Below are 21,263 nucleotides of genomic sequence, written 5' to 3'. Positions count from 1 at the left end.
GATTCTTTCAACCCAGGGAGAGCCTAACCACAGAATGAGAAGGTCAGAGCAGGAAAAGAGATGATCTAAGGGGAAACCAAGCAGGGTCAACCATTCCACCCCTAAGCACAGCAGAAGGAGGGCTCTACCTCAAATCCCAATTCAAGAATGAAACCTAGAGAGTAAATAGAAGAAAATACCAGCCAATATAAAAAAAATTGCCATAGATTTAGAGATACTCGAAAAGGAGCAAATAATTCCATTATAATTGCAAGCAGAGTCAAGGGAAAAGTTATTCTCCTCTCCTCCCCCCGAGGACTGCATGAATATCTAGAAGATATGAAATAAGAGATTAAAAATGTATTAGGGAAAGAATTAGAAGAATAAATATCTTAGAACAAAAAAAATTGGCAAATCATTCTTATGAAATGTGCTTCATGAGAACTAGATTAAATCAGAGAAATCATCGACTCGATGAGATAGCAAGAAATAAGGAAGGAAAATTAAAATAAAAAAGAAATTGTAAGATATCTGATCTAAAGCAACTGACCTAGAGATCATAATCAGGGGAGATATTTTCAGAAGCACTGGACTTCCCAAGAACAATGAATAAGCAAAAAAAAGAACCTAGACATTATATTTCAAGAACTCATAAAGATAAATTTCCCAGATCTATTAGAACCAGAGGGCAAAGTGAAGCTAGAAAGAATCAACTAACCCACTTACTTATTTGAACCCTAAAAAGAAAAGTCCCAGAAATGTATTGTTCTTGTTGTGTATGTCCTTTGTTCTCGAAGAGAACCATGACATCAGGGAATAATGACAAGACTTGCAGTTGACTTGGATTTGAGTGAGGGAGGGCTCTGCAAGGTCACCAGCCTCACTTTCTCCTCCTGAGCCATCTGGGTCCAGTGGCCTGATATTCATCAGGATGACTAGAAATGGCCAAACCCCAGAAATATATTAAAATCCAGAGCCTACACATCGAAAAAAAAATACTGAAGCATTCAGAAAGAAGCAGTTCAAGTACCAAGAAAACAGCACCAGGATCACTGAAAACCTGACCTCTTTTACTGTAAATGAGAGGAGATCTTAGAATACAATATTACACAAAGCAAAATATTTAAACTTACAATCAAGAATAACTTTCTTTGCAAAGCTGAGAATAATCGTACAGGGGGAAAATTGATCTTTAATAGAATCAAGGACTTTTAAACATTTTTGATAAAAAGAGCAGAACTGAGTAGAAATTTTGAAACAGAAAAAAAATATCCAGAGAAACCTAGAAAAGTAAATTGGTTTGAGTAAAAGGAAGGAGCTATATGATGATCCAGTGCTAACATTCTAATAAAAGAGAGGAAACAAATGTCCATCCAGAACTTTAAAGATATTGAGGAAGTCAAGAAAACAGAATCCCTGAGGGTGGCTTGGTTCTGTTACACTAGTGTAGAAAGAAGGAAGTGGGCAGGTAGGTTGCAATCTGCTATTTCTCATAACTGGAATTATGAGAACAGTTTAAAGATAGAGGAAGAGGTGAGGAGAAAAGGCGTCAGATGAACACCATTTTTAGTTGAAACAGATAAAGAAGGGTTGAATACAAAAAGTTCAATATAGAAATACTTCATTTGCTACTCATTAGGGAAACAAGTGGGTTTGGAGGAGGTGCATTAAAGAGGAGATTAATACCAAGGAGGGAATAATGACAAGCAAAACTAACTTCCTAATTCTAAAGGGGGTATTAAAATAATTGGGAGTGAGTGGGAGCAAAGAACCAGAATATAGTGGAATGCCTTAGATTGCCCCTTAGACATATAGAGAATGACTAAATAAATTAGGATCTGTTTATATAATGGAATACTATTAGGCTATAAGAAATAACAAAAGAAATTATTAAAGAGAATCCTAGGTAGTTTGAAGAGAAGCAGAAGAACAATTTGTACAAAAACAATAGCCTTGTAAAGAATTGTAAAGAAAAACAAATTTGAAATACTTAAGAATTCTGATCAATGTCATGAGCAATCATGTTTCTGAAGGAGTTATGATAAAGCATGCTAACTACCCCCTGACATAGAGATGGTGGACATGAGGTGCAGAAATAGAAATACATTTTTTGAAGAAGCCCACTGTGTGTATTTGTTTTGCTCAACTATGCTTATTTATTACAATATTTCTTTCTTTTCTTTGGTTTTAATTATAGAGGGGATTTGGAAGGAAAGTGGGTAGCCATAGTGATGCCTCTAAAAGGGGGGCTTTGAAATAGTTTTTAAATGCATAGAAGGAAGTTCAAAAGGAAGCGCAGATAAACAGGGAAGTTTTGAAGGTAATGTGAAACATATATATATTAAGGCAAGTGGTTTGTGGAAAGATAGATACAACAATACATTGTTGATGAAGCTGTGAATTCTTATAACCATTTTGGAAAGCAATTTGGAATTACACAAATAATATGACTAAAATATTCATTCCCTTTGACCACAGACTCTACTACTAGCCATGTACACCATGGAGATCATTGATAAAAATAAAGGATCCATGTATGCCAAAATATTGATAGCAGCATTTCTGTCAGTCAATCAGCCAGCATTTATTAAGTACCTATTATGTGCCAGGCACTGGTAACAAAGAACTGGAAACGAGGTAGTTGCCCACCAATTGGGGAGTATGATTAAGCAAACTGCAGTACATTAAAGTGATGGAATATTACTGTGCTAGAAAGAAATGATGAATATGATTAACACAGAAAAGCTTGGAAAGACTCGAAGGTTTGTGTCATGAAGACATGAACTGCTGCAAAGTAAAGTAAGCAGGCCAGTGTAACAATATAAACTACAATTAGGTAAATAGAAAAACACCACAAAACAAGTAAAAATCATAATTTTGAATTCTTTATAATATAGGTATAAAATGATAAGCAGCAATTCAAAAAAGTCCACTTAAAACAAAAATGAGAACAGTATTTAAATAATCAAAAGAAAGAAAAAAAACATCTCAAGATTCCCATTTGATGGGGAGCAGATGGATGTGAAAAGCTGTTTGAATGAACACTTCTTTTTACCACTTCAGGGTAGCAGGTAGAATTGATTGTCCTTGAGCCAGTGCTGTCACTACTCACATGTGCTATTCAGACTTCTCTTGCAGTCTCTGCCTTTCCCTTGCCTCCCTTCCTTCACTTTGATGGGCAGAGAAAAACCAAAGGTCCCTGGTACAGAGGGATTCATATGCTTAGAGATAATGAGATTATTTTATGAGACTTTTAATCTAGGGAAATGGTCCCAGCTCCATATATCTTCACTTTTCTGTAGAGTTAGAAAACGTAAAAATGCAGATTATTGTCAAAATTCATAATGCTCTGAATTACCATGAAATAATTTTAATGACTGGGCTGAAAAGCAGGTTTCCCAGCCAATTGGATTTGGTGTAGCTAATAATCCACAGATTTAATAAATCCCACCCCACGCACACTATCTATAGCAAAATCTCCAATTTAGGATGCAATTAAAATTATCTTATAATCTAAAAAATTATTGGTAAAAATTACAAATAATCAGTAAGCAAAAATTTTAAATAGCTGAGAAATGCTTAGCCATGAACCATGCTTTTTGCAAGCATGAATTAAACAGAAGCAGGGAAATGTAGAATGAAGTAAATTCACTAGTTCTAGTAGTTTCATGAGCTTCCTGAATAGGAACCCAGATGGCCAGTTCCAGTGGGGCAACTTAGCCGCTTTCCTCTTCTCCCCTCCCCTCCCAAAGGAAGGTTCTGCCCAAAGGAAGGTAAATTTTGATGGCTGAAATCTGCCAACTTAACTTTGGGTTTACTGGCTAGGTTTCTTTCTCAAAGGGCGAGCCTTAATCCCAACTCACTCTGAATCTCCTGGACTGGACAATAAGATCCCTCCTCAAGCACCACTTTAATGGTTTTTTTTTGGGCACCTCCTGGCTCTGAGTGAATGTTAATAGCAACTTTCTTTTGGCCAGAAATCCTGAGGGTCTTCCCCTCCCAGTTTGATTTTAAAAAAATTTTGTTAAAGGGGCTATCCCTTGACTGACTTCTTAAAGAGGCCTATTCACTGAATGTGTCTTGCTTCACGCAATGTGAGAACCTGAAAAGACCTTAGCCTAAATGGGTCAGGGTCTCCCATTGCATCCTGGGCCATCTCTAGTCATCCTGATGAATATCTGGCCACTGGACCCAGATGGCTCTGGAGGAGAAGTGAGGCTGGTGACCTTGCACAGCCCTCCCTCACTCAAAACAGAGTCAATCGCAAGTTATGTCATTGTCTCCCTGATGTCATGGTCCTCTTTGAGAATGAAGGACAAGCTACAACCACAACCTGAGAAGACATAGTTGAGTTACTTCCTTCTGGATTCTCTTAAACTGAGTAGTGAGCCCAGAAAAGAAAAAGGATCTAACCACTACAAGACTAAGTTGACTAATCTAGACACCATCCCCATGTGTTGTGGCTGTTACGTTTACCATTCATCTCTCCCTTCTCTCCCCTTCCTCCTTTCTCTCCTCTCTCTTCTTTACTATCTCTCTCTTTCTGTCTCTCTCTCTGCCCCTCTCTGTCTCTGTGTGTTTCTCTGTGTTTGTCTGTCTCTGACTATTTAAAAATTGCTGTTGCTTCAGTTCAAAATCCTGCTCTCCAGTTCCAATCTTTTGACAGATTCTGTACTCCTTAATCTCTAAAGAAATACAACTCCCAGGATTTTCAGCAGTTTCGGGTCCCTAGAAGGCAACCTGTCCAAATTTTGTCCTAACGATGGTTACAGTTTCAACTAACTGTGTCTTATAGATGATTCCGAAAAGTTGGCATTGGTAAGAACACCAACCATGGGCTATAGTTTGGAGCAGGTGTATACCTTGAACCTGGAGTAGCTTTGTTTGTGGTGGCAGGATGCTGTGGGTGCTCCATACATATTCTAAGAGAAGTCACATTGTTGGCTTGGGATAATGGCTGTAGAAAGTACTGAAGTTCTTTCTGTGACTGAAAGATTTTCATTTTTGTTTTCTAGCTCTTCCAAGGTGATTATAGCAAGCCATGTTCTGAAAAGCAGAAGTTTTCCTATGCCAGGTAGTGCCAGGAAACTAAGTATAAATAGGCATAATCAGTCCAAAATATGCTGGTACATGATTAATTACTTGCTTACCACATGAGGTTGCATATTTTTTGCAGACCCATTGCACCTTGGTTCTTGGAAGCATGCTTTGCAATAGAATTCATTGACTATTTGGGAACGAAGCCTCCAGGCTTGGGTTATAGTCCTTTGTTTGCCCGTGCACTGGGTCTTAGATGCCAACAGTGAAGTACAATTTTTTTATGTTCACTAATATATTCAACATGTACTTTGCCTCAGTATAAATTTTGTTCCTGTGTCTGAGTTTTTGCTGTGGGACTGGCTAGGATTTTATATCTACACATATTAATCCTGCGAGTAGGCAAATAATGAGTGTGTTAGATTAATTTGCTGTTTTTACCATTTTTACAGCATGACTTACCGAGTTTTCTTTCAGCCATTGAAGACAGATAGATTATTTGTGGTAGGCTGCCCGTAATAAAATTGCTTGTTTGGAAAATGTCAGGTCTCTCCAATTTTCAGTATTTTGTCACTGCTGTTGTTTCGCATGGGAGTTAGGGATAGAACAGAGAAAAAGAAAATGGTAAAGAAGATTTGATATAATCAATATCTGTTCCCTCCTCGTGCTATCCCAATAGAGTTGATTTTTTGCAATAATTTTTTTATATTAATTTTATTTATTTTTAGTGTACTACAATCACTACCATAAAACTTAGAATCTTTTTCCCCCTACCTACCTCCCACCTCCCCACTCTGTCCCCGAAACGGCATACAATTCTATATAGGATCTACACATACATTCCTATTGAATACATTTCCACTATAGTCATGCTATGTAGTAGAACTAAAATGAATGGGAGAAATCATATAACAAACCAGAATAATACACACACAAAAAAATGATCTGCTACATTCTGCGATTGAATTCCATAGTTCTTTCTCTAGATGGGGAAGGCATTTTGCCTTAGAAGACCATTGGGAATTTTTTTGAAGTCCTTTTTGCAATAATTTTTTAAAAAAATGTCTAGCTTAATAGGACTTGGAAGAATTATGGTGGAGGCAGGAGTGGGAGTGGGTTTTGTGTTATGGAAAGTAAGAGAGTCAAAAACATTATTTTTGGGAGGAGCACAAACTTCTGCTGATACCTCCTCTTATGACCCCATAACTTCCCCCCTTACTTTCCCCACTGCCACCCATGTTCTGCTGAGTACTCTTCAGAAGAACTCAAGCTTCAAGTGAAACATCTAGAGAAACAGTTTGCCCGTGTCTGTTTTAGTTTATTGGTAGTGTTGAAAGGAAAAGATCATGGAAAATCAGTGAAGACATCAAGGTGGGGTCGGCTTTTACCAGCAACTTTCATAATGAGGAAAAACAATTCAGATAAGTCAATATCTGCAAAAGAGGTAGGGCCCTTCCTTTTCAGTTTCTTCACAAGGTAGTAAAGTACGTGACAATTTCCAGGGAGAGGTAACAATGTTACAGGTGGGGTGCGTGACAAAGAGCAGGTAATGCAAAAAGCTGCAGACTCAATGTCACCTTTCCCGGTGGAACTTCCCCAACGCTGATGGACAAACAGAGGTGGGAACAATTACGTCACTTTGTCAGCATAACTTTCAATAATTGAACAAAAATTGCTGAGGGCTCTGCTTTTGGGAGACGAAACTGTGGGGGCTTTAAGAATGAATAAAAGAATGAATGAAAAAGGTTCCTATGGCTCAAGTGTAGTATTTCCTGGTATGTTCATTCACCCATTCTTACTAATAAGGGATGAACTTTGGTGAAGCAACATGTTTGGGAACTCATGGCTCCTTTGTCAGGCCAATCTTCACCTACTCCCATCAGCTGTGAAATTACTCTAAGATGTTAGCACAAAGTGTCTACTGGCATTGCCCCCCTCCAGTGGGGTTTTTCTTTTGAAATGGTATTAGATGATCAAAAGTATTGGGGACCGAAGGGGTAAATCCATGATATTAGAATTTTACTGTAGAAATGATAATAATAATGTCTAACATTTATAAAATGCTTCAAAGTTTGCAACATGCTCTTCATATACTACCTCATTTGAGTTTCAAAAGAGACGTCTGTCACTCTATAACTCACATGCTACAAAAAGCAAAATGCTTCCCAAATCTAAAAGCACTATATCAATACTAGTTGTTATTATTAATAAAAATTTAGATCTTTAAAAAATAGCAACCCTCTGAAATGGATGCTATTATTAGACCCATTTTGGAGATGAGGAAACTAAGGTTAATTGACTCCCAGAGGATCAAAAGCTAAGAAGTTTCTGAGGCAGGATTTAAACTTGCTTTCCTCTCACTAATACAACCTGCAGTGGCCAGAGCACCAGTGCAGGAGTCAGGAGGACCTGAGTTCAATTCTCACCTCAGACATTTGACACTCACTAGCTGTGTGACCTTGAGCAAGTCACTTAACCCCAGCTGCCTCATCCTGGGTCATCTCCAGTCATCCTGATGAATATCCAGTCACTGGATTCAGATGGCTCTGGAGAAGAAGTGAGGCTGGTGACCTGCACAGCCCTCCCTCACTCAAAACAAAGTCAAGTGCAAGTCATGTCATTATTTCTCTGATGGCATGGTCTTCTTTGGCAACAAAGCACGAACACACAACCCTATATCCACTGCGACGCCAGCTCTGTCCCTGACTCTGACTTTCCTTAAAGCTCTGGGTTGTGGTAACAGTACCAGGTTCTTCTCTGTATTTTCCTACCCAGACCAAGATTTTAGGCACCCGACAGTCAAAACTTCCCTTTATTCTCCAAGTTGCCAAAAGGAAAAGTTACGCTTTGGACTACTTTGAAATCGGCAAATTTGGTTGTCTCCCTTGCTTAATTTTCATTCTCGTCCTGAAGCCCTTAAGAGAGTTTTCCTGAGCAAAAGGAAGAAAGTATTTTCCTACAAAAGAGCAGATTATGGGCTCCCTTTGAGGATCAGAAAGGTGGGGTGGATATTGTGGAAGATGGAGAAGAATATACCACAAGACAACATCTATCTGTTCTGTCTTCCAATTAAGAATGATTCTTCTGATGAATATAGTTATGTTATAGTTACATAGAATATAGTTAAATATAGAATATAGTTATATATAGAATATAGTTATAACTATATGTTATATAGTGCTCATCTGTTCAGCTTTGTTTTTAGGGTTTGGATAAGAGGATTTTATAAAAAAGAAAGAAAAATCCACTCAAAGATTACGTACTTTATTCACCTAAGGGTTATTTATAAGGGAAATTTACCAGAACCCCTCTCTATTACAGACTCTGTTCCTGAAAAAGTTCATTGTCTGTATGAGAACAGTTTTTTTCTTTCTTTCTAATCTCTTTTCCCCATTTAATAAAAACAGAGAGCTAAGTCTTCCACAGACGCTGGCCCTGCCAATATGTGAGTGCAGTTGAAATTTGGTCTCCCATTCTTTAATACAGATATAACCTGTCTTTCAGTTGTCCTTGATCTGGGAGATTAAGAAGGACATGCTTAGAAAGCTACGTGTGGGCTGGGTACCCATATGAAGACATACGGGTATGAAGGATGTGCCCAGGAGGAGCCTGGTAAGAACTTTACAAATCCTTCTTTTGCCTCCTTAGGGATGAGTTTAGCTCTTTGATGAAGAGTAAACTTATCTGTCCCAAGTACTGATTGATTCTCAGAGAATTGATACACCTACTGTACGCCCTTAGACCAGTTGTTGCACCTGGTCCTACAGTTCATGCAGGGATCACAAAGGTAAATATAGAACAAAATACAGTCCTTTATGTTCTCCTAAAAATTTGCTTTCAACAAGTTAAACCAGATATTCTCTTATAACATCAAAAAAGGTGGGGGAAAATTCATGTAGTTAGAAGATGTGGTAAGACACATCACAGATAAGAAATTAAGTTCATAGGAATCATAGGATTTTAGAGCTGGAAAGAAACTTAGAGGTCTTGTTGTCCAACTCCCTCATTTTACAGGTAGGGAAACTGAGGCACAAGTATATGAAATGTGGTCAACTTTCTAACATTTAAAAGACAGAACAAATAAATATAAAGCCAGAGAAGCAGAACTGAGAGGAGGAGAATTACATGCGGAGACCAAAAGAGGGAGTCCTGAACATCTGTGGAAGCCCCTTCCTGGAATCACATAGCCCCAGCAGCAAAGTGATGAACCCAGAGACTTTCTGGACCGGCACAAGGGAAGCAGGAACACAAGACAGCAGCAGTAACAGTGGAAGCCTAGGAACCTTATGAAAGATCCCAAACCCTAAGGAAAAGTTGTTGCTGCGAAGCAGCGGAGGACAGAGTCACAAAGTGGAAGGGCAAACGCAGACCTTGACCTTCGCTGGTAGCATAAATGAGATAGGGTTCGGACCACAGGTTGCAATTTGAAGCCTTTCTCAGATTCTCCGACACATAGAAATGAAACTCTGAATTTATCTGGAGTAGATTCAATCTGGGAGGCATTTCTCACATTTATCTCTTTTGACTTGTGTCCAATTCGGTGTTTCCCTTGGGATCATCAGGCTTTAACTCCTGTCTCACTATCCATAACAAATGAGATGATCTTCAGTTCTCAGGCAAGCATTCAGACTCTAGTTTATTTCATTTTTTTTCATATCCCCAGTGTACCTGAAATCATACCTTATTGTATGCATTTAAATGGTTGTTGAATTGTAATTGAAAGATAGCTTACTTCTATGAGTAGTTTTGAATGGACCAGAGTGATGCAGATGTGTACATGTTGAAGGAATGCGGAAGGATTTTTATAGGAACCTGGTACAAGTGACTATACAATTCAACTTCTCTGAGCCTCAGTTTTCTCACTTGTAAAATAAGGGAGTTGGACTACATGACCTCTAAGGTTCTTTCCAGCTCTAAAATCCTATGATTCCTATGAACTTAATTTCTTAACTGTGGTGTGTTTTACCACATCTTCTAACTACATGAATTTTTCCCCACCTTTTTTGATGTTATAAGAGAATATCTGGTTTAACTTGTTGAAAGCGAATTTTTAGGAGAACATAGCCGACTTTATTTTCTACTATATTTACCATTTTTCCTGCATATGATCTCTGAACGAACTGTAGGACAAATGCAACAGCTGGCTCTCTTCAATGTCTTTCTTTGCTCCCCTAATTGGTACCAAAAGACTTAATTGGTAGAAAGGGAGGATTTCAATTTCTAAAATGTCCCCCTCCCTAACATAGTGAAACCAGCTACGTTAATAAGGACACGTCTCTTATCTATATCTAGTAACTAATGAGAGACATTTATCCTAAAAACCTGAGGGCTGTAAGGCAGGAAATAGTACAAGAAAACTGTTCAGAAGTTTTGAAAACAGACAAACTATTGGTCAAGACAACCTACAGATTATTGCCAGCAAGAGGAGAAAAATCCAAAAGACCAACCATCTCCTTCCCTTTGACTCTCTTTATATTGTGTTTCAAAGTCAGACATATACTGGTTAAATTGAATAGTTTCAATGACAAATCGGAATTTTTACAAGTGGCCTGAAAGATCTTCAAATACAAAAGTAAGAAAATTTGAATATAGTAAGATTATTCTTGGGTTGTGAAAAATCACTGAGAAAATGTAACTGCATATTTAGAAAGTCCCTTAGCATTGTCATTTTAGGATAAAGTATAGGAAAATAGAATGGAGAAATTTAGGTCAAAGAGAACAGTTGTCTTTTCCATTAGAATTTCAAACAAGATAGAAAGGAGAACCATACAGGAAAGGTAGTGGAAAATTCCAATCTTGTATCCCTAGAATTTCATGGACCAGATCCAATTTGGGGGCTTCTCACATTTCATGTTCTTTGTATAAAGTTCCTTACTCAGCATTTCCTCTGGAAATTTCATAATTTACATTAAGCCTAGATCTTTACAAAAAAAAGGGCTTTCTGCTTTTATGAAATACATCAAATGCGAGACAGTTTTTATTTATTTAACCAGACCAGAAATAAAAGGATTTGCACTTGAGCCCATCAATATCTATAACAATTCTTTTTTCCTCTCTTGTGAGCAGCACCTCACCAAAGGTTCCATATAAGCCTCCAAATGTATAGTGCTGCCGTGTGTTTAAGGCCCCTCCTTGCAAAGGGACTTTTGGGGTTGTTAGAAAGTTGACCCCATTTCATGTACTTGCACAATCCATATAGTTCATAGCATTAGCAAAAGTCAAGTCTGGCTTGACACAAGTCTGTGGCTCCTCCACATTAGATTTCCATTCTTTGTTGCTCATTAGTGCTTTCATAAAAGCAGAAGGTCTCTTTTCTCCCTTTTTGTAAAGACCCAGGCACAATGCAAATTATGAAGTTCCCAGAGGAAATGTTGAGCAAGGAACATGATACAAAGACCATGACATGTGAGAATCCCCCCAAATTGGACCTGGTCCATGAAAATCTAGGGATACAAGATTGTAATTTTCCAATACCCTTCTTGTATGTGTCTCCTTTCTTCTAGCTTAGTACAAGAATTTAGAATTATTTATCTAGGAGCTCCTCTGGGTCTGGGAGGCCTGACCGAGAATTCTTCAACTTTTCTGGGAGCTTCTATGTTGTTCCAACACCACCATTTCACTGTTTTTTTCTGGGCACAACCTCCACATAAAAATGGCAGAGGAGAAGACTGAGAGCCGAATAGATATGCTGTTTGAAGAAGAAAAAAGCTGAAGAGAGATTAGGAAACAAATAGGAGGAGTGCTTGAATTGCACCAGGTGAAGAAGTTGCTCCGTTAAAAAAATATTTTTATTGGTACCTTTTGTCATCACCTCTAGGATGGGAAAAAAATCCAGAAACAAATAACCTCTTGTCTCTCCTTCCTTCAGATTTAGCTTTCCCTTGTGACAAAGAAACAAAGTAATCAAATACATCTGATGCAGTGACTTTTCCTGATACTCTGTACCATTTTATCTGGTCACTGGACCCAGATGGCTCAGGAGGAGAAAGAGATGCTGGTGACCTTGCACAGCCCTCCCTCACTCAAAACAAAGTCAAGTGCAAGTCATGTCATCATTTCTCTGATGTCATGGTCTTCTTTGAAAATGAAGGATGAATGCAAACCATGTTATATTCCAGTGTTTCTGCCATGAAGAAGAGATATTTTATTAATTTTGTGGAATTTCATTGGTTTTTTGCTTATCAGAGTTCAAGTTTCCTTTAGTAAACTTTTCATTTACACAGTTGCAATGATACATATGGTTCTTTGGTTTTGCTTATTTTATTCTTCATTATTTCATAAAAATCTTTCAATATTTCTTTGAATTTCTCTTATTTGTTTCTTTTTAAAGAATAATATCTTCTTATATTCACATACTGTAGTTTTTAAAAACCAATCTCTAGTTAATGAACATCCATTTGGTACTTTCTTGGGGTATATGCCCAGTAGTGGGGTGAAAGGGTATGGACATTTTAGTCATATTTCTTGCATAATTCTAGCCCTTCCCATATTGACCAATCATATTTTTTCTTGTCATATTTGCCAATTGAAGTGTTGTGAAGTGAAGTCTCAGGATTATTTTAATTTTCATTTCTATTACTACTAGTGATTTGGAGCAGGTTTTGAAATAGTTGTTTATAGTTTGCAAGTCTTGAAAATTAGTTCATATTCTTTGACCACTTGTGTCTTAAAGTAAAGGATAATTGGAATCAAGGATGATGAAGCCATTATTTTATTATCACCCATGCATAGCTTGAGTGAGATTTTGGAGTGGTGAGAAAGCTACGATGGTTGAAGTTGTTTTATTCTGCACTCTATTGAGCTGCTTTACTAAATGCTTTCAATTCTCTACAATATAAGGATAGCGGGTGTTCACAGTGGTACCTGGGGGATGCTGAATTGCCTTCTGAATCAAGAATGTAGTACCCCTCTGTGGGATTACTGCTGACTTATACTCACAGGATGAATCCCCACAGGAGGACTACTTTGAGGATTCATAGGTGAATTCTCTAGCTGAAAACTCTAGCTTGCAAGTCTCTTCTGAGAGCTTTATCTTCAACCAGAGGATACATTTAGTTGCAGGACTGGGGAACCTGTGGCCTCAAGGCCACATGAGGCCCTGTAGGTACTCAAGTGCTTCCCTTTGACTGAATCTAAACCTCACAGAACAAATCCCCTTAATAAAAGAATTTGTTCTGTAAAACTTGGACTCAGTCAAAAGGCCGCACCCAAGGACCCAGAAGGCCACATGTGTCCTCCAGGCCACAAGTTCCTCACCCCTGGCAGAGCAAAGGCTCTGAAATGAAGTGAAATGGCATGGTAAGAACATTAACTGTAAAACATTCCCTCCATAAATCTGTATTGCATTGTACCCCAAATACATGCACTATCAGTAGAATGAGTGGGGACACACATAGAGTACACATGAGGAACACATGTTGCTAAGGTAACTTATACTCCTGCTACTCTAGGTTCTGATGTCTTTTCCCATCTCATGCTGTCCTTTTGTTTCTCCCCCTGGGTACAGCATCTCTCCTGGAGAAATTTCTCTGTAATTTCTGGGTGCTGATGGGAGAAAGCAGAATATTCCTGCTAAAAAACCTGACTTGATTTGTCAGGATTGTCCTCTAGTACCATTTATAGTCTGAGAGAGGCAGAACCTCTGAGGGGTGCCCATATTGACCTTTACTGCCCTCTACAATTTAAGAGATAGGTAAAGACAGGTTTTTAAGCTTTTGCTGGAATCTATGCTGATATATTTCAAAGGCATAATTATAGATGACTACAAGAATAATCAATTTCCATAATCAATGATCCAGCTAGTAACTGTTCCTTATTTGTGGGCATTGTGTGTGGTTTGTCCTTCATTCTCAAAGAGGACCATGACATCAGGAAGATGGGGCCATCATTGCGATTGAATTGGAGCCGAGTGAGGGAGGGCTTTCAAACTTGTGAGTCTCACTTTCTCCTCAGAGCCATTTGGGTCCAATGGCCAAATATTTGTAGGTATAGGTTACACGCAAAAGCAATGACTAGGTGGACACTCAAGTTTGACTTTCTAGCATCTGATTAAGTTCAAAACCTTCTAGAGCACCCTTTCCCCTCTTTTCTCTTTCTAATACCTTTTTTCAACATCTCTTCCTGTCACTTCACCTCCTCTTTGTATTTTCTCTTTTCTGCTCAAAAAACAATCCAATTCCACCCCAAACCAATAGACAGAGGATGGCTGAGCTTCAAGAGGTACTTTTTGGGCACAAGAGAGCATTTAGAGTTAGTAAAGGAGAGGTGGTAATTGTTTGGATTACAGTAGGTTGTGTATCTAATATTTGTATTTTACAACGGTTTTTTTTTTGTTTTAGTATTTATATTTGAGTTTGTGGTGTGATTTAAGGAACAACAAAAAGACCTTTCTCACCTCAATTCCACTAATTAGAGAAACCAGAGGAATGTTTTTTCTCCTAATAGGTGAGAACAGTCACATTAAAGAAATGGGAGTTTGGATAGAAAATAATGGGTAAATCATAAGATAGTTCGGGGGATTTCAGACCTAGGTGAAGTACTATATAGCTGGGGAGAAAGAAGATGTTGGGCAGCTTTAGGATGGGATATGGTCACTGGGAACATAAGTACAAGATGTGGGAAAGTATTAAAGACAAAATGTTGCCTACTTTGCCTATGTTGGCTTTGTCCAGCCTTTATTCTTCCTGTATATTTCATTAATAGTGGCAATATCCTTCAATCTCTCTCAACTAATAGGCTAAACCCTAGTAGGTGAGGGAAAAACCAGCATATAAGAAAAATACTTGAAACAAAACAACTGAGTAGCCATCTAGATTTGATATATTTCTGCCCATAGATAGTAAGGTGTTTTATCATAGTTTTATAATTTAGACATTTTGTCTCTGAACGGTCCTGTCAAGAAATGCTTTGTATTGTGTTATATAGCTTTCATGTTTTGTAAATGGGCATTCATTTTCATCAAGTACTGTGGTATGAATACTTGGGATAAAGAGCCATATTTTTTCAAGTGCTGATGTTTCTTGTGATGCTTGTTCTGCAAATGTTTTAGCAGTGTTGTAAGCATATAGCTGGTTGTTTTTTGAAAGAAACTGCAAAATTCCTGGCACTGGGGATGGGGGAATGTAGTACCTATGTCACAAGTGATGTTATGAAAATGGAAGGCTCAAATAGGTACTATTCCAAAATTCAGCATTTTGATGAAATCTTGGAATTTCACTTTCTGAAACTGTTTTCTAAGGCTTCTGGGAAGTAAAAGCTTGAAGATCAGCATCTCTCTGGTTCATACCACATAAGCAGGTAGGATTGAGCTATACACCCAATCTCTGAGCATTAGCTCCCTTGACCTCTTCCCCCATGACCCTATGAACTCCTTTTGTGGAAAATGAAGTGAAGAAGTAATAGAGATTCTTCTCCCTTGACCATTAAATGGGGCTTATCTCAAAGTTTTTATTGCCATTAAACTCATTGATGATCTTTTTCTAGATAGCTCCCCTTCCTTTGAGAGAGGAAGAGAACTTAAGAGAAATAATATAAAGAAAATTTGTTGACCTTTAATCCTTGTTTGTGTGAATAGTGTGTTTATGGCACTTTTAGAAATGTTGGAAGAGGTTTTGATTCCTGTAGAGAAATGGGAAACAAATCTCATATCTGAATAAATGAGGCACAAGTGGGAGGAAAGAGAAGACGCTAATTGCACTTGGAGGCATAATGATAGTGTGCCTCTATGAATCTGTGTGAGTGTGCATGTGTCTGTATACACACATGTTCACATATATAATAAAATAGAAGCAGAACTCAAATATGCATTGATTAAAATGTTAATCAATAAATACATGCAATTACATTCAAAATGGGTTTAATCAGGAGAACTCACCCCCTGCTCTAATCAGCTCTGATGAGAGTGTCCTCATTATGAGAATAATGGGTATAATCAGAAAAAATCCCAATCCTCTCTATCTCTCGAAACTCCAAAACACAATTCCATAAGCAGGTATGACTGTCACCTAAAGGCAAGCAAGTTTGGTGTAAAGACTATATCCTCATTTCTCGTAAAGTTGTACTTATATATTGGAAATATATTCACTCCCCTGAGATTTTTCTTTTGTTCTTAGGGTTCTTAACATGTTGAACAATGTGAGCTCAAAATGCCCAATTTTGTGTCTCCTTGGGGAGAATAATAGGGAATTAGGGTTCTAGACTTCTTCAAAAGCTTCTAGTGCCAATATTGCCTTGAGTAACCTGTTCTCAAAGTTTCTTTCTTGATCAGAATCCAAACAGAATCCTGGCAAGAATCCAAACATTGAGAAATACTTCTTCCATAGAATCTGATCAAGAAAGAAAGCTTCATCTTCTTCCATTATTTCTTTTTTTAAAAAAATTATTTTGTTTGTTTTCATTGTTCTACAATCACTTACATATATGTTAGATTTTTTTCCCCTCCCTCCCTATTCCCTCCCTGAGATGGCATGCAATCTTATATAGGCTGTACACATACAATTCTATTAAGTACATTTTCGTCTTATGTTGAATAGAAGAATTAAAATGAGTGGGAGAAACCATAAAACAAAACAAAACATAACACAAAAGAAAATGACCTGCTTCATTCTGCAATCCAGTTCCATAGTTCTTTCTCTGGATGTGGAAGGCATTTTGCCTCAAAAGTCCATTGGGAATTCTTTAGGTCCTTGCATTGCTATGAAGGACAAAGTCTACCAGAAAAATTCCTCTCACGCTATGGTTGTTGCTGTGTACAAAGTTCTCCTGGTTCTGCTCCTTTCACTCAGCATCAGTTCATATAAGTCTTTCCAGGTTTCTCTGAAGTCCTCCTGTTCATCATTTCTCATAACACAATAGTATTCCATTATATTAATATACCACAACTTGTTCAGCCATTCCCCAATTGATAGGCATCCCCTTGATTTCCAGTTCTTGGCCACCACAAAGAGAGCTGCTATAAATATTTTTGTGCATGTGGGACTCTTTCCCATTTTTATGATCTCTTTAGGATACAGTCCTTGAAGTGATATTGCTGGGTCAAAGGGTATGCACATTTTTGTAGCCCTTTGGGCATAGTTCCAAATTGCTCTCTAGAATGGTTGAATTAGCTCACAGCTCCACCAACAATGAATTAGTGTTCCAACTCTCCCACATGTTCTCCAACATTAATCATGTTCCTGTTTTATCATATTAGTCAATCTGATAGGTGTGATGTAGTACCTCAGAGTTGTTTTGATCTGCATCTTTCTAATCAATAGTGATTTAGAGCATTTTTTCCTATGACTATAGATAGCTTTAATTTCTTCCTCTGGAAACTGCCTGTTCATATCCTTTGACCATTTATCAATTGGGGAATGACTTGTATTCTTGTACATTTGACTCAGTTCTCTATATATTTTAGAAATGAGACCTTTATCACAGACACTAGTTGCAAAAATTCTTTCCCAGTTTTCTTCTTCCCTCCTAATCTTGGTTGGGTTTGTTTGTGAAAAAAACTTTTCAATTTAATGTAATTGAAATTATCCATTTTGTACTTCATCATGATCTCTATCTCATGTTTGGTCAAAAATTTCTCCTTTCTCCATAAATCTGACAAATACACTATTCTTTGCTCCCCTAATTTGTTTATAATATCTATCTTTATATATAGATCATGTATCATTTTGACTTTATTCTTGTGTGCAGTATCAGGCATTAGTCTATGCCCAGTTTCTACCACATTGTTATCCAGTTTTCCCAGCAATTTTTGTCAAGAACAACAAGTTCTTATCGCAGAAATTGGGGTCTTTGGGTTTATCAAACAGTAGATTGTTATATTTATTGTCTACTGTGTCTTGACTACTTAACCTGTTCCACTGGTCTGCTCCTATTTCTTAGCCAGTACCAAGTGGTTTTGATGATTGCTGCTTTATAATACAATTTGAGATCTGACAAGGCTAGGCCACCTTCCCTAGCATTTCTTTTCATTAGTTCCCTTGATATTCTGGACCTTTTGTTCTTCCAGATGAATTTTGATATTATTTTTTCTAGCTCTAGAAAATGATTATCTGGTAGTTTGATTGGTATGGGTTCTTCCTTTATTTCAACAGTGTTACCATCAAACAAATGGAACTTGAATCCTTTAACATCATCTCCTTGCTTGTTGGTTTGTATGATTTCTCTCAGTCCTTTATCAACCATCTTCTCCTGGAGCTATAGAAAACTCTATTTCTATTTATGGAAGAATGTGGTAAAGAAAATTGGTTCAAGGAAACATGATTCACATATGCTATTGCCATACCACCTAGTAGAAACCTGAACTTCTCAGTTTCACTTCTACAAGCTTGTAGTCTAACTTCCCCTGGGTGTCATACACAACTTTCATATCTTCTGTCAATATCATTAGAGTTTTGTGGTCATATGACCTTTGGTACAAAACAGTCATATCCACATTAGTCTGGTCTATAGTAAATTCATAGCTGGATAGTGCTGTACTCTTTTCTGGAATGCAGCAGCCAACTTGTCACAGATAAAAATGAGTCAATAGATTCTTATCACTTTTCACTTGGAATTTTAACTCTTATACATATTCTTTGAATTTTCTGGTGATAACCCATTTCAGAACAAAGAACTCTAGTTTGTGTGTGAGGTATTAAGTCTTTCTGTCACTAAATTCTCTGTTGGAGAATGAGGTTGGTTTCTGGTGACTATTACTTTCTTTATACAAGACAACTCTGAAATTTCCTATGCTAGCATCTGTGTGCAGGACAGAAAGGCTGGCTGGTATCTATGTACGTCAACGTTGGTGCATGTGTTTGGCACTGACCTACTCTTTGAGTACTAATTTGTATTTGTCCTTCCATCAGTCTCCAAATGACTTTGTGCAGGCCTGTGCAAATTAAGTAGCAGAAAATTAAATAATTAAATTTATTGATATAACAACAATGCCTATAATTTTTTACATCTTAAAAATTTTGATATGCAATCTGGTCTGCTTTTGATATGTAACCCATTTTACATGATTTGGCATTGACAAGATTTAGATACATTCTTTAATTTTGTTTATTGTGAAACCACATTTTTATCGCATTGAATTTTAAGTGTCTTTTATGTGTCATAGATTTTTCCATATTTAAATTTGAGTAGGTCTATGATTTTTGTCCTTTCTTCTATAAACATCGAACTATATTCTTCAATGACTTTAGCTTTTTTTAAAGGTGGCCCTCTGACTTACCCTCAATTCACTCTTCCCCTTGGTTACCCCCTTTCCATTTGGGTTTTTTTTATAAGTGCCTTTTTTCTTTGCTGCATTTATGTGTTTATTTAATTCTTCCTCCTTTTTCTCCTTTCAATTAGTCAAGTAGATTCTTACTTCCCCTCTTTTATTCAACTGGTCCTGTTTATTGGTTTTTTTTTAAATTTCATTTTTTATGGCCCTTTACAGAGAAAGTTTTTCTCACCCTCTTCATGATCCATCCTTTTTTTTTCTATCACCTCTAGGTCCCAGTTCTCTGCTTCATAATGCCTATAATTAACTAATCTTTTTCTATTCTCTATATTCCTTATGAAATCAAAACTTCCAAAGTTCTGGACTCTCTCCTGTAGGCAATTTGTGCCACTTTCTTGTAGAGTTTGCTTGGTGGATTCACCCTTTGCATGTTGCCCATTCCCCAAACAAATTTAATTCCTGCAGGAGAGAGAAAAGACATTGCCCCATATTAGGATTCCCCATCTTCTTCCCTCCCCACCCCACAACTGATTATAGAGCCCACCATTGATCTATGCCCTCCCCCTGGTTACCTTCTTTTTTCTTTTTATCTCGAAACCTCCTCTCTGAGTTCATGTCCTTCTATTTCCCAGTTCCCAGGAGTTCTCATTCCGCCTCTCCCCAAGTAGGACAAGTGGTCTTTCAAGCACTAAATCTCACGGACCACACTAATCACAAACTCTCCATCTCCCTTGATGGAATATCTCTCGTCACTCATAGGAACATTCATCAATGGAACACCCTCCCACTACTAAAGCAAGGCCTCTTTCTTTTCCCTACCTTTTAAATCCCCTTTCCTTCCTCTTCACCTCCTCCACTGCAGACTCTTCTGTTCCAGAGACCACAGGGGTCACCTCTTTCTTATCGCTAACCCTTAATTTGATTTGTGCATCTTATAGAGTCCCCTTTAATCCTTGGAGCTGTGCTGTCACAACTTAAATTTCTATAGCTGGTAGATCACGTAATCATGATCTCCAAGGTGCTGGAAAAAGGGAGGAAGGACAGGATGTAGGGTTGGGATTTGTTGCGAGCCTGTGAGTTGGATCCTTGGGTCAGCTAGTGCAGCCTAACTGCCAGTAGTGTGGGAGGTGGGGCATCGGGGCTGACTGAGTAAACATCCATTCGTGGTGGTTGTTTTTAACTGTTTTTTTGGTTTCTATGTATCCTAAGTCATGGAGACAGTTGAAGTTGCTTCATCTTTGGTGCACCATTTCTGTTTTGGAGAGAGGTTGAGGGTGTCAGAGAAACCATTTAGTCATCATGTTATTAATGTTATCTAGAGATTTTCAATGAGCCTTAACTCATATGATTTTCCATGGGAGGTATGTTTATCTACAATTCTTGAATAACCTTTCATGACATCAATCAATCAGTTGATCAATAAACATTTATGAAGCACTTATTTATTTATTAAGCACTTATTATTATGCCAGACACTGTACTAAATCCTAAGGTAACATAGAAAGGTGAAAGACAGACCCTGCTCCCAGAGAGTTCACAGTATAACAGAGGGGAGACAAGATTTAAGCAAATATGTACAAACAAACTATAAACAGGATAAATTGGAAATAACAGAGTGAAGGCAACAGAATTAAGAAAGACTGGGATCGGCTCTCTAAAGAAGATGGTATTTTAGCTGGAACTTAAAGGATACCAAGGAAGACAAGCGGCAGAAATGAGGAGAGAGAGCACTCCAGACATGGGAACAACCAGTAAAAAACCCAGTAAGTATCTTGTTCAAGGAACAAGGAAGCCAGTGTTGCTGAATCACACAGTATATGTCAGGGTCTAAGATGTCAGAAAACTGGAAAGGCGAGGCAGGGGTGAGGGTGGGGAGTTCTCAACGGCTTTAAATGGCAAACAGAAGATTTTATATTTAACCCTGAAGGTGATAAGGAACCATCTTAATTTGTTGAGTAGATGAGTGACACAGTCAGACACACACTTTAGGCAGATGACTTTGAAAGTTGAGTGGGGGATAGACCATAGTGGGGAGAGACTTGTG

At 37.8% G+C, this 21,263-nt stretch overlaps 1 long non-coding RNA gene across 1 annotated transcript; it reads right to left on the bottom strand.

The window, feature by feature from the left end:
• Positions 1-2,552: 2,552 nt before the first annotated feature.
• Positions 2,553-20,303, bottom strand: LOC140507100 (uncharacterized). Its single transcript, XR_011968199.1, has 5 exons — positions 20,039-20,303; positions 16,611-19,678; positions 15,890-16,019; positions 5,479-5,592; positions 2,553-3,275 (listed from the first exon to the last, which is right to left on the bottom strand). It is a non-coding gene; the product is annotated as an uncharacterized lncRNA (long non-coding RNA).
• Positions 20,304-21,263: the final 960 nt, after the last annotated feature.

The sequence above is a fragment of the Notamacropus eugenii genome, chromosome 5 (genome assembly GCF_028372415.1).
Source record: "Notamacropus eugenii isolate mMacEug1 chromosome 5, mMacEug1.pri_v2, whole genome shotgun sequence".
In the NCBI taxonomy this organism is placed as follows: Eukaryota; Metazoa; Chordata; class Mammalia; order Diprotodontia; family Macropodidae; genus Notamacropus; species Notamacropus eugenii.
The sequence above is the reverse complement of the archived record's forward strand: the minus strand, read 5'-3'. Positions and strand labels throughout refer to the sequence as shown.